The sequence below is a fragment of the Lissotriton helveticus genome, chromosome 1_2, assembly GCF_964261635.1.
Source record: "Lissotriton helveticus chromosome 1_2, aLisHel1.1, whole genome shotgun sequence".
NCBI classification, from domain to species: domain Eukaryota; kingdom Metazoa; phylum Chordata; class Amphibia; order Caudata; family Salamandridae; genus Lissotriton; species Lissotriton helveticus.
In genome coordinates this window covers 329,682,259-329,690,006 of record NC_136058.1, presented here as the reverse complement: position 1 = coordinate 329,690,006, position 7,748 = coordinate 329,682,259, and the positions used below count along the sequence as shown (strand labels likewise).

At 45.5% G+C, this 7,748-nt stretch overlaps 1 pseudogene across 1 annotated transcript in view; it reads right to left on the bottom strand.

Moving 5' to 3' along the window:
* Positions 1 to 1,083, bottom strand: part of LOC144802985 (uncharacterized) — a 125,807-nt pseudogene extending 124,724 nt beyond the window's left edge. Inside the window, exon 1 of the transcript XR_013605493.1 lies at positions 965 to 1,083. The product of XR_013605493.1 is annotated as an uncharacterized LOC144802985 (transcript). The remainder of the gene's footprint in view (positions 1 to 964) is intronic.
* Positions 1,084 to 7,748: the final 6,665 nt, after the last annotated feature.

The window sequence follows — 7,748 nt, the reverse complement described above, 5'->3', positions numbered from 1 at the left end:
CCACCCTTTTCTGCCACGATGCCCTGGGTTGATACCCAAATACTTCTGAATAGCACTCCCAAAATAGTCATGCCTATACTTTCATTTAACCACAAAAGTGCATTCTGGGAATTGTAGTCTTGTTACGTCACTGAAATAGTGCTTTATAAATATAAACCATGACTGGAGAAGAGGTGTGCCTTCGTCATGAGCCATCTGCGCTCCTATGACAACAGAGTAGTTTAAAGAAAATCGGATTATGAGCACTTAAAAATCAAATATTAGGAGCATCTCTGGGTGGTGAGATTAGAGGCTGAGGCAGTCCACACACCCAGAGGACAGGGCTCTCCTCCTACCCCCACAGGATAGGTTTCACCTCAGCACAGGACAGGGCTCTCCTCCTAACCCCACAGGATAGGTTTCACCTCAGCACAGGACTTGGCTTTCCTCCTAACCCCACAGGATCACAGGACAGGGCTCTCCTCCTACCCCCACAGGATAGGTTTCACCTCAGCACAGGACAGGGCTTTCCTCCTAACCCCACAGGATCACAGGACATGGCTCTCCTCCTAACCCCACAGGGCAGGTTTCAACCCAGCACAAAACAAGCCTCACCTTGACTCGTCACTCCCCTGGACAGGTCTCACCTCTTTGCCCCTCCCCTCGAGCACAAGAGAACCTCACCTCTTATGCACCGCCCTTTACAGGCCTCACCTCCTCTGCAACACCTAAGTTTACTTATTTTTCATGCTGTATTTTTTTTATCTCTGGTTTGCTTCCTTACTGCCTGCCTACTATGTATGCAATTTCCGTTTGTTTTTTACAGTGTGTATGTAAAGCGCTCTGATACCTACGGGTCAAGCTAGCGCTATAGGAAACTTTTAAAATAAAATAAAATACGTACCCCTCTGTAAGCCTCACTTCCTCTTAACCCCCCTCCCCAAGCACAATACAGTCTTCCTCCATGCCGAAGGACAGGCCTTACCTCTCTTGCACCCCCTAACAGGCCTCTCCGGTGGTTCGGATTCTCAGCGGGGCGCTCGATGAAGGATTTATTTTCATTAGTGGAGCCGAGAGTTCATCACACCCCATCCAGCGCCTCTAATTCCGCACTGAGCCTCGGGGCGCTATGCGCAGGCCCCGAAGAGAGACACTGCTCCCATGGACCTGCGCCGGGTGCAGGACACTGGCTCGGACGGAGGGCGCTTTCATGCCACACACCAGACACAAGGCGCTACACACGTGACACGTATTACTCCCTCAGAATAAGTGAAATGTCAGAAATGTCCTGATTCATTTCGCATCTTTCATCCCCGGTACCTGGTTCCTTTGAAGCAGCTGCCCCTCAATTGTCAGTCTCCAAAAAAGTGACCTTTAACCCAGACATTGTCCGCCCTTGATGAGGGCAGACCCTCTGGGGGTATTTCTGACTTCTGTGGTGATGATAGTGTCGACAGCACTGTACCCCATTACTAATGTCTGTACCTCCAGGGGTGCTTATACTATGTATATCTCTCCTTGCACATAACTAAATGTTTAATGAGGCCCCCTGACTCCCTCAGGCCTCGTTTACGCTACATAAACTTCCCGAAATAAATACAAATTAAAATCCTTTCCTGGTGAACCGCTGTAGTACGTTAGGAGGGGCCACTCTGCTTCTCCTTGTGTAGCAAGCAGGGCCGGTCTGGCCTTTATTCCACCGGGCATTTCCCGGTGGGCCGGAGCCTGGGTGGCTACCCCTGGTGCCTCTGCCTCCCCCAGCTCTGGAGGGTAACTGCAGCAGGCAGGGGTGGAGGGAGCTTCAAGAGAGGGAGGGAGGGTGGAGGGGAGAGAGACGATAGAAGCAGAGAAAGAGGGGGAGGTAGAGAGGGAGGCGAGAAGGGAAGAGAGAAAGCGAGAGGGATTGATGAAGGAGAGAAGGGGAGGAGGGTGGATGGATAGAGAGGGAGAGGGGGATAGAGAGGGAAGGCCGAAGGGGAGGGAGTGATGCATGGTGGAACGATAGAGAGACAGGGAGGAGGAGATAGGTGGAGAAGGCGCTCAGAGAAGGGGAGGGAGACAAATGGATGGAGGGAGAGAGGTAGGGAGGTGTGGAGAGAGGGAGGAAGAGAGGAAGGAGAGAAGGGGAAATGGATAGAAATTGAGAAGGAGGGAGGGGAGGTAGAAAGCGATCAGAGAGGGAGGAGAGAAGGGGCTCAGTGGAGTGGGATAGACATGGTAGAATAAGAGAGAGAAAGAGGAAGGCAGAGAGAAAACACTCAGAAGGGGAGGAGAGAAGGGGAGAGAGATGGACGGATGGGAAGAGGGAGAGGGGGAGCTAGAGAGAAAGCACTCAGAGAGAGAGGGTGGAAAGAGAGAGTGAGAAAGAGCGGGAGGAGAAAAGAGGTAGAGAGAAAGCCATCAGAAAGGGACAGGAGAAGGGAAGATAGATGAATGGATGGAAATAGAGAAAGGGAAGTGGGAGAAGTAGAAAGAAAGTGATCAGAGAGGGAGCAGAGAAAGAAAGAGGGAGAGAGAGATGGATGGATGGAAGGATGACACCGGTTTTCGAATCGCAAGTCCTGTTTGACAGGATTCTCAACGTCAATGCAAGAGGACCCCGCACTGCAGCTGGATCTCAGAACCGTCGTATTGCCTCGGGTGCACATCACATCTTCGACGCGGATCCACTCAATGCTTCGCATCCTAGGATTTAAGGCACTTTGGTTCAGTGGGTCTAACTGGGTCCCTGTAGCTGGCCCATGCTGCATCACGGTGGACCTGAACTTGTGACTTTGCCCTGGTCTATTGCCACCAGATATCCACAGTTGGTGCTTTATGCTTTTCGATGCTATTTGACTTAGAACATTTGAAATTCAAAATCTCTGGTTCTAGAATTTGGATTTTGGTCATCTTGGTCTTGTTTTATTTATTAAATTTCGATCTATTTTTCTAACCTAGCATGGAATCTTTTTGTGTGGTGCGTTCTCTGTTTGAAGTCTAGCACATATACTTTACACACTGCCTCTAAGTTAAGCCTGACTGCTCTGTGCCAAGCTACCAGAGGGAGAGCACAGGTTATTATGGGGTTTGCTTGTAACTTACCCTGACTAGGATTGTGGTTCCTGCTTGACCAGGGCAAACACCCCAGTTGACCAACACCCCAATTTCTAACAGTGCCGAATACCAAGGCTACGTAGTCTTGATTCCACCTCATGGCTCTTTAATCCACCACCAAACACTCCCTGCTCCGTTATCTCACTCTTGCAGGCTCCTGCTTTCTCCATTTGTCACTTTATTCCATCTCGCTTGGGGTGAACAATTTCTTTCCGATACATTTTTCATTAGGCTGGACAACTATCGACTGGGGCTACAGCTGTGGTCCTGTCGATAGCCTGTGTGAGGTACCTTTTCATTCTGGAATATGGGTCTACACTGCACACTTGAGACCCTTTCTTCACCCCTTGTCTAGATATCACGAGAGAGAATTATAGGTTGAGCCAAATTTCTTGAGCTCTCCCCGGGGAACTCTGTACACCATTTGTTGTTGACATTTTTCATGAGCACATGTCCTTGCGTACTATGGGTCCCGTTCTCAATCCATTCCTACTTAGTAGGAACGGATTGAGACCGGGACCGGTAGTACGCGAGTCATGTGCGATTAGTGTGGTCATGAAAAATGTATCGTAAAGAAATTGTTCACTGGAAGATAGAAGCTTAATATCTTCGCTCCTCCAGAACCGCTATTAGACTCTACCAACAACCCCTTCTAGGAATTGAATTTATAAATACGGAGCAACTTGGACCCCTGTTGAATTCATGGAGTTTGTGCCCATACGAAAGAGAGGGTCCACAGAACCAGATCGTTACCAGTCTAAGCCCTGAAGAGAATCCCAACAACCACAATGTGACGCAAAACGAGTCTGCCGTACATATCAAGGGGAACATGCATTTAATTAAATTGGTCCTATGTAGGAAAAAGCACAAGTGTCTACCCCTACTAGGTTTAGCTACTTTCTTCTTCCTCCTTTGTTTAAGCAGCAACGAACATTTGACACAGAATTTGTTCATAGAAAACAGTCTTTAGGTTGCTGCCCACTTCAGAAATAACGACTGGCTCAATACTGTTCGTGATTTATGTATTTTTGTTTATAAAAGTGTTATATTTTCTGTTTGATATGTACATTTCATTGTATGTTGATTCATGGGAAATACAAAGTTTATCCCAAGATCTGACTAAAAAAGTAAATGATCCTCATTTCAAAAGATGAAAGTGACAAGTAAATGAATACTTAATACCGTAAGATTCATTTAATGGCCTTAGTTTGTCTAAATTGTTAACAGCAATTCAAAAGTGACGGTTAGATCTTTGTTTTTGCTGAAACTTGTGGGGCCCTTTCTAACCGACTTGGGCCGAACCCCTGTTCATAGTGAGTTTCTAAATGGGGCATTTTCAATTGAACAATTGAACCACCTCTACTAAAAGTTGGGTTATTAAGTTCAGAGTTCAGGAAGCCTAAACACCATTTCTCTATCTTGTCCCATTGGAAAGTTACACTTGTAATATGTTACAAGGCAGCATCTATGTTAACCTATGGGGTAGGAAGTCTTGTAATAGTGAAAAATGAAATACACAGTATTTTACTATCAGGACATGTAACACATACCAGTACATGTCCTACCTTTCACACACACTGCATCCTGGTCACAGGGATACCTTGAGCCTATGTTAGGGGTGTTTTACATGTAAGAAAAGGGAAGGTTAGGGCCTGGCAAGTGGGTGCCGTTGCCAGGTAAACATGGCGGTTAAAACTGCATGCAGACACTGCAGTGGCAGGTTTGAGACACCTCTGAAAGGCTACTAGTGTGGGTGGCACAACCAATAAGGCCCACTAGTAGCATTTGATTTACAGACCCTGGACATACACAGTGCACTGTACTAGGGACTTACCAGTAAATCAAATTTGCCAATCATGGTAAAGCAATCATAACACAATTTACAGTAGGATCACTTGCACTTTAGCACTGAATAGCAGTGAAACAATGAACAGAAACACTAAACCAGCAAAAACAAAGTAAAAAACAGGAGGCAAAAAAGCGAAAAGCCAGGGGAAAACCTGCCAAAAATGTCAAGTCCAACGGCCACATAATAATTACTCGTCCACTGCATTTTTGCCACAACGTGCCTACTACAACTCCCACCATGCACTGCTCCATAACTTACTCCTTTTTCGATTACCTGCAAACCATATTGATACTCACGTCGTACTTCGCCACCTTCCTCATCTCCAGTAACTAGGGTCGGTTGGGACTGTGACAATTTTAATCTCGGGAAAAACCCTCTTGCCATGAAGGTGCAAGCTTCTGTTCTATAACCAACTAGTTTGTTAATTACTAACAGTGTCAAATGAGAATTGTCACCTCTACTACCACGCAAGCTCGTCCTAAAGGACCATACCCAAGACATGCCAATGGCGCGGACCAGGAGCGGTGTAGCCATGATACAGACTTTGGTGCTCCCTGACTAAACCAGTTAGTGATACAATTATGATTAACCTCAGACAGTAATCAAGGCTGCAACATTATTATAAGAAAGACAGGCAAAAGTTGTTGTTTGACATGTTATGTGCAGAAAGAATAGGTAATTACATTAAATATGCTGTCAATAAGTATAGTAGCAAATCATACAGATCATAAGTACACAGAACTCAGTACAGTTCTATGTGAGGTCCGGCATAGATTTGCCTTCTGAAGGTGGGGAATAGGGAGTTTCAGGATACAGTTAAATACACATCCTTTTATATGACTTTAGACAAAGACTTTCATACATTCTACACAAGTGCATGTTTCCCAGGATAAGCATCAGTAGGGAACAGGTGAGAAGAAACATTTTACTACTGAATGCATTCAGAGATTCTCTCATGGTACTATTACATTGGATTTCAGTCAGTCATTCTCACAGTTAATTTGAGCATGCTAGTTGATACATTGTACGTCAATAGCTTGAGACAGTGACATCGGTGCAAGATGGAGGACGGTGTAAACACAGTTTTAGGTTAGAGTAAACTCTGTTCATAATGCATTCAAAATGAGAAAGGAAAAAGCAACTCCCACAAGGGGGAGTGATCAGAAAGTGATCAGAGAGAAGAGAAGGGAAGTAAGAGATGGATGGATGAAGGGATCGCACAAGGAGGTGAAGGGAGAGGGGCTGGTTTGAATTTTTTTGCCAGGCCTTCTTTTGGTTCCCCCGTTCAGCCCAGGTATATTGTCGTCTTCATGTAGGAGTACAAATTCATTTAGAAATGTATGCTTTAACCCCTTGCATGCTTCGGATGTCCCCCGGCCGTCCGACGTCACAGTGTGTGTGTGTGCGGAAAACGGGGGGGCATCCGAACCCCGCCCACTCATTAATTCGCCCACACCGCGGGGGAATGTGCGCAGCATGCCAGGGGTTAATGTATCACCAAAAACACACAAAAGATGATGGGAGGCTTTTTACAGTAAGCCTAGCCACTGATAATTGCCTGGGTTAGCAGTCAAAGCTATTGTTGTTTTGCTCAGAATGCCACCTCTGTTTTGCCCCAGCCATATGCAAATCAGCCTGGACCCTGATACTAATGGGAAAAGTCTACTCTGTTCTGCAAAGCCAGATCCTCTCTAAAGCAAAAGACAAGCAAACCAGGACCAGTTTCTCCCTGCATATTGCTTTACCAGCCATGTACAGCTTAGTTCCTCTGACACAATGAGCAAGCGACCCACCTGTGGGCATACCCATGCCACTTACGGCAGTATATAAAACACAGAAAAGGTGATGGGAGGCTGCTTGAAGTAATTAAAACCAGTGGCAATACCTTAGGGTATCACTCCAACCCCTTGTTGTGGTATATAGATTGGTCCTCACTTCGGACCAATCTATATACAAAATAGTCTTCACGCTGCTTTTCATGGGAACAGTGCAGTTTGTACTGCCAAGCCAGGTCCTATCTGACCTGAAACATAAGCATCACAGCAGTGGTTTCACCCTAGTTTTGGGCTTATCATCCGGGTGCAGCATACTTACATCGGGACACTCAGCACAGGACGGACGTGTGGCCATACCCATGCCACTTACGGCCGTATATAAAACACACAAAAGGTGATGAGAGGTTGGTAGCAGTATGTGTAACCACTGGAAATAGCTTGTGATAGCAGTTCAAGGCATTGTTGTTTTACTCACAATAATACCATATTTTGGACCCAGCCGTATAATTACCCATTTTGACCGTGCTCCTTATTCAAACAGTGAAGCCTCAACAGTCAATCCAGGTCCTCCTTGAACCTAAACTCAGACAAGTCAGAACCATTTTCACAATAGTTATAGGGTCATCAGCCGGGTACAGTTTGGTTCAAGTGACACAGTGAGCATGGGAGCCATGTCTGGCCATACCCATCTCACTTAGGGCAGTAGATAAAACACACAAAAGCTAATGGTAGCTTGCTTCAAATAAGTGAAACAATTGACGATAGCTCAGGGTAGTACTCCAACCTTTCGTTCTTTTCTTCTGTATCTCACTTCATTTCGCACCCATGCAAATCATTCCTCGCCCTGCTCCATATTTATCACCCAGCAGTGTGCAGAAAATAGTATTGGTAAATAGTATTTGCATAAGTGTAGTAGTATTGGTCTACGTTTATAGATTAATAGGAAAAAATATCCAATAGCAATCTATATTACAGCAGTATTGTGACTTTTTAGATAGGATACTATTAATTAATATTATGATATAATTACATTTCTTCTCTTTACACAT